This window comes from Apium graveolens, chromosome 4 (assembly GCF_009905375.1).
Source record: "Apium graveolens cultivar Ventura chromosome 4, ASM990537v1, whole genome shotgun sequence".
Lineage (NCBI taxonomy): Eukaryota > Viridiplantae > Streptophyta > Magnoliopsida > Apiales > Apiaceae > Apium > Apium graveolens.
Genome location: NC_133650.1, coordinates 147,071,661 through 147,077,471, shown reverse-complemented (window position 1 = coordinate 147,077,471; position 5,811 = coordinate 147,071,661). Strand labels below are relative to the sequence as shown.

The 5,811-nt window shown below is 39.6% G+C and overlaps 1 non-coding gene across 1 annotated transcript; it reads left to right on the top strand.

The window, feature by feature from the left end:
* The first annotated feature begins 1,872 nt into the window (after nucleotides 1-1,872).
* LOC141723182 (small nucleolar RNA R71) lies at nucleotides 1,873-1,979 on the top strand. Its single transcript, XR_012576170.1, has one exon. It is a non-coding gene; the product is annotated as a small nucleolar RNA R71 (small nucleolar RNA).
* Nucleotides 1,980-5,811: the final 3,832 nt, after the last annotated feature.

The following is a 5,811-nucleotide window of genomic DNA, read 5'->3' as shown; positions in this document are numbered from 1 at the left end:
CCTAAAAACGCATACCTTAAATGTTCAGGTAAAGGCTTAAGCTCAAGAGTGGGAACTTCCTCAATATAAGGCTTGAGGCGTTTAGGAGCTTTGTTCGATTCCTCCATTCCAAGAGATTCAAAAGGCATATCAATTTTTCTTTTCCAGGGAGAAGCATTCAAATATTGCAATTGTTCTTACCCTTCGTCATCTTCACTATCTGAATTCCCCAATAAGGCTTTTTCTAAGGCATCAGAGCTTAGCAATTGTTCAAGTACCGATGTGACCACCGAATTGACCAACACTACTTTTAAGCACTCCTCATTATTAGTAGGGAATTTCATAGCATTGAACACATTAAAAGTGACATCCTGATCCAGAACTCACATGGTGACCTCACCCTTCTGTACATCTATCAAGGTTCGGCCAGTCTCCAGGAAAGATCTTCCCAAGATTATGGGAATCTTCTTATCCTCCTCGAAATCAAGAATTACGAAATCAGCAGGAAAGATGAGTTTATCAACCTTGACCAAGACATCCTCCACAATACCTCGCGGATATGTTATAGAACGGTCGGCCAATTACAAGGTCATATAAGTCGGTTTGGGATCAGGTAAATCCAACTGCTTGAAAATTGACAAAGGCATCAGATTGATGCTAGCTCCCAAGTCATATAATCATCTGTCAAAATCCACTTTTCCAATAGTACATGGAATAGTGAAGCTTCTTAGATCTTTAAGCTTCGGAGGCAACTTCTATTGTAGCACAAGACTGCATTCCTCCGTGAGAGTGACTGTCTTTAAATCATCTAGCTTCACCTTCCGAGAGAGAATACCTTTTATACACTTTGCATAACTAGGCATATGTTCGAGAGCCTTAGCGAAAGGTATGTTAATATAAAGTTTCTTGAACACCTCTAGAAATTTCTCAAATTGCTTGTCCAGCTTTTTCTTCTACAGCCGCTTGGGAAAAGGCGGTGGAGGATAGATCTGTTTCTCCCCTGTATTAGCCTCAGGCGGAGTGTGCTCAACAGTAGTCTTCCTTGGTTCCACTTCTTTGTCCTGCTACACTACTTCTGTCTCAGCACCAACTTCTTCAGTCAACTCTTGAGTTTGTTCGGGATTTACAACCTTTCCAGACCTTAAAGTGATTTCCTTTACCTGCTCCTTAGCTTCCCACTTTCCTATCACTTCAGTATCACTAGGTAAGGTACCAGGCTAACGATTTAGCAAGGCATTGGCAATTTGCCTAATTTGATTTTCCAAGGTCTTGATAGAAATAGCTTGACTCTTGCACATAAGCTTCAACTCCTCTAATTCAAATTTTTCATTAGCTTGTTACAGCTGGAGTTGCTGTCAAGGTGCATACTGTGGTTGCTGAAAACCATGGGGGTTGTACTGATTAGCTGGGTACTGCTGATAAAGTTGTTGAACCGCATTCTGAGCATTGCTCCAACTGAAATTAGGATAATTGCAGTTGCTGGGATGATAGGTGGCTGTCGCTGGTTGCTGCGATCGCTGGAAGTTGCTCATGAACTGAGCTGATTCACTAGAAATTGTGCACTGATCAGTCTCATGGGCACCAGCACAAAGCTCACATACACTAGCAATTTGATTTACACCATAATTAGCCAAAGTGTCCACCTTCATCGTCAAAGCTTTAAGTTGGGCAGCGATAGCAGTAGCTGCGTCCGACTCTAGAATTCCTGCGACTTTTCCCTGAGTCATTTTCTGGGAAGGATTCTGGTACTCATTAGCAGCCATCAGTTCAATAAGTTCATAAGCTTCATCGCAGCTCTTAGCCCACAAGGCTCCTCCTGATGCTGCATCGAGCATGGGTCTAGAAGTAGCACCCAATCCATTGTACAAGCAATTAATAATCATCCAATCAGGAATGCCATGGTGTGGGCACTTCCTTAGCATCTCCTTATATCGATCCCAAGCCTCACATAGAGATTCCCCTGTTTGCTGAGCAAACTGGGTAAGAGCATTCCTGATTGCAGCAGTCTTCGCCATGGGGAAGAATTTAGTGCGAAACTTTTGCACAAGATCCTCCCAAGTGGTGATAGATCCTGCTGGAAGAGAGTATAACCAATACTTAGCCTTGTCCCTCAGAGAGAATGGGAACATGCGTAGCTTGATAGCGTCTTCAGTCACATCATTGAATTTGAAAGTGTCGCAGATCTCGATGAAATCCCTGATGTGCATGTTGGGGTCTTCAATAGGAGAACCCCCAAACTGAACTGAGTTCTGTATCATCTGAATCGTGCTTGACTTGATCTTAAAAGTGTTATCCCTAATGGCCGGTCTAATGATGCTTGACTGAATGTCATTAATCTTAGGTTGAGAATAGTCCATCAAAGCCTTCAAATTTTTTGCTTGATCTCCCATCAGTACTACAACTGGTTCTTCGACTTTCTCTTCTTCTTCTACCTTCTTTTCTACCTCAAAAACTTCCTTACGAACTACCACAAGTTCTTCCTCAGCTTTATCCAGTGTTCTCTTACGAGTACGTGAACGCGTATGCATACACCCTCGCTAGAGTACCTGAAATAGGACAAAGAAACTAATAAGTTACAATGTCCGAGTCAATGAACTTTAACGACCACTGATGGAAAGCACATAAACTATCAATTAACACTGCAGTCCCCGGCAGCGGTGCCAAAAACTTGTTAGTCGCTAAACACGCGCTAATAATACATGCAAGTATACGAGTTTGTAAGTAGTATAGAATCTTTTCTAGTTCGTTCCCACAGAGACTGTATTGGTTAACTAATTAATTCACACACTTAAGCACCAATGTATGGTTATTATTCAATGCTAAGACAATAATTAATTGAGGCTGTTTATAACTAAGAACTAAACTAATAATTATAACTACGAGAAATAAGATTGAATTAAGAAGTATGACAAATATGGGATTCTAACTTCATTAAATACTTCATTCAATAGCCTTATTGATCTTAACCTTAGCATACAACGGTGATGACACTCATCAGAAAACACGAAACTGATAAACACCAACTTTTGTTGCGCGAGTACCGTACTACCAGACATCCACAAACTAGATAGAAGCTGAATAGACACCAATTATATTGAGATCCTATATGTCTATAGAATTTGACAACATAACGGTTTAAGCATAAGTTATCTATCTTAATTACACAGGGCAAGTAAGATGGTTAAAATTACCCACGAATCATGCATGACAATACATGAACCTATGCTAGCATGGCAAGTTCTAAATCCTTAAATTCACATTCACTTCATTAAGAATTAACACACTATCTTATAAGTTGGCGACACTCATAAGACGAATATACACAACCATTACTAGTATATCATACAATCACAACATTCTAAGGAATCAAACAATTAACTAAAGAAATCCATAAATAAATCCGCTAGAACCCCACGATAACGATTAGCCCATAATCAGACTCATCATCAATGTGGGTTCCGATGAAAGCATGGTATATAAAATGTAGTCTTTATAATGAATAAATAAAACCAAGTACAAACAAGAGTATAGGGACAACAAAACAAGAAACGAGCATCCAAGATTACAACTCAAAACAAAGATTCACAAGAATAAACGAGATCGTCTTCGCCTTTGTTGAATTATGATATAGGTCTCTTGTCGTCTTCTCCTTGTGCTCTGGTCAGTCTCCTTATTAAAAAATGATCTTGAGTTATCAATATATAGCAGTCCAATCAGCCCAGGAGTCCAGAAAACAGAATTGCAATAGAATCATGATTTTATTATCCCGACACGGCGTGGCTGCGCGCTTCAGCAGCGCGTCCTGTACTTCAGCGCGGCCGCGCGCTTGTTCCGCGCGGGCGCGCTGGCCGCGCGGGCGCGCTGGCCGCGCGGGCGCGCTGGCCGCGCGGGCGCGCTGGCCTTCTGCCAAAATTGACTTCTTCCATTTTTCTTGCAAATTCGAGCCGGTCTTCGCGAGCTTTTATTCCAACACCACCTAGACACTATATTAGCACCAAAATAATGCCAATTCACCTGATTACCTAGATAATGCCTGAAATGCAAAAACACTAGAAAACACGTTAAAACACTTAACAACTTCAGTACAAATGCATCAATCCAAATCTTATTAGAGCATTATAAAGTGTCATAAATGCCACTCAACAGAGTCGCTGCCCGATTTTCGGGAAATTAATTCCGAAAATACGGGGACGTAACCTACGATTATCGGAAACGTCAGACGGGACTATATAATTATATTATACGAAACCTAATTACGTGGCGTGACAAGATATTTTGTAAATGATCAAGTACCCTATTTTTCAAGACGACGAATACACGTACTTTCCGAAAGTAAATACCGAACCAAACTTCGAAGATGTGAACCATAATTGCTATGTGTATTTCAATAATATATATATATATGAGTCGGGATATGAAATCGTATGGGTAGAAGTGATAGTGATAGTATATTAAACATAAATAATTATCTGAATTAGGATATTTGGACTCTGTAGGTACTAATCGAATAACCCGAGGATTGACGTCGGACTAAGAATAGCCTAGTGGCCTATCATCAAGCTCAACAAGATTCCAATAGAAGGATATAAGGAGTAGAATCGTGTCCAGAATAGGCTAATGGTTTAACGATAAAGACGAACGTTCAAATTCGAACCAAAGTCAACCAGTAATGGTGATTAAAGCGTATAAAGGCAAGTATTCCTTAATTCTCTCGTAATATACTGCAAATACTTCGTTCCTATTCTAAGTTCAGAATAGTTAACTGTCTTATATTTCGCTATAATTACTCTTAATTATGCAAGCTCCTTTCATTATTGTTCATATATTATCGATTGATCTCTTGAGCAAATACCTATTCTTCCTATTTATTTGCGAACCCTGAATTGGGATGTTTTGAAATGAAAATGATTTGACATCAAAATACTCTACGGGCTGGATGGTTATTGTGAGGGCCAGTGATGAACTGGACCCTATGGGTCGGGGATGGACCGGACCCTTGGGCGATAGTGCCTGTGTAACAGTCCAAATCTGGGGTCAAGATTTGGTGTCATTAAACAACCTTTACATAAAATAAAGTAGTAAATAAATAACCCCTTAAAACCGGATCGTTTACAGGTTATGGTATGAAACAAGAATCTAACCTTCTACAATTCACAACAACTACAATACAAGTTTAAATACCTTTACGCTAATGCCCTTGTCTTATTTTTCTAACTTCTTCGTCCTTTCACAGCGGAGATCTCTCTCTCACTTCGACTGTCTAATGAAAGCTATTCACTTTTAACCTTACCTGCTTCTGAAAGAAATAAGAATTTACAAAGCAAGCGTGAGCCAAAAATACCCAGCAAGTATATAATTTGAGTTTCAAGCATTAGTATCAAAGGAAAATTTCCGGACAAATCCTTAAACAATTTTAAATAATTCTATTTATTTGATGGAGTTGAGCAAATAAATATTGGTTGTTACCAGCCTTTAATTATAAATCCAAAAATGACAAGCGATTCCCAGATTCATCTCCTGAATCAAGGTTTTGTCCGGTTTTTGGAATCATAAAACTTTCGAGAGAGAATGCGTTAATGGCGATCAACAACAAATTAGACTGGATACTAGTTCGCACCTATATCATGCTGATCAGCCAGGATACAGTGTAGATCTATATTTCCCTATATAGATCCAGTCGGGTACCCAGGCTCTACGGCACATCTCAAGGATACAGAAAAATTCCGGTCCTTCGGATTAAAAAACTTAATCCCACACATCATCATCATCCAGTCCATGGAGTATTTAGATGTCAAATCATTTTGATTTCAAAATATCCCAATTCAGGGTTCG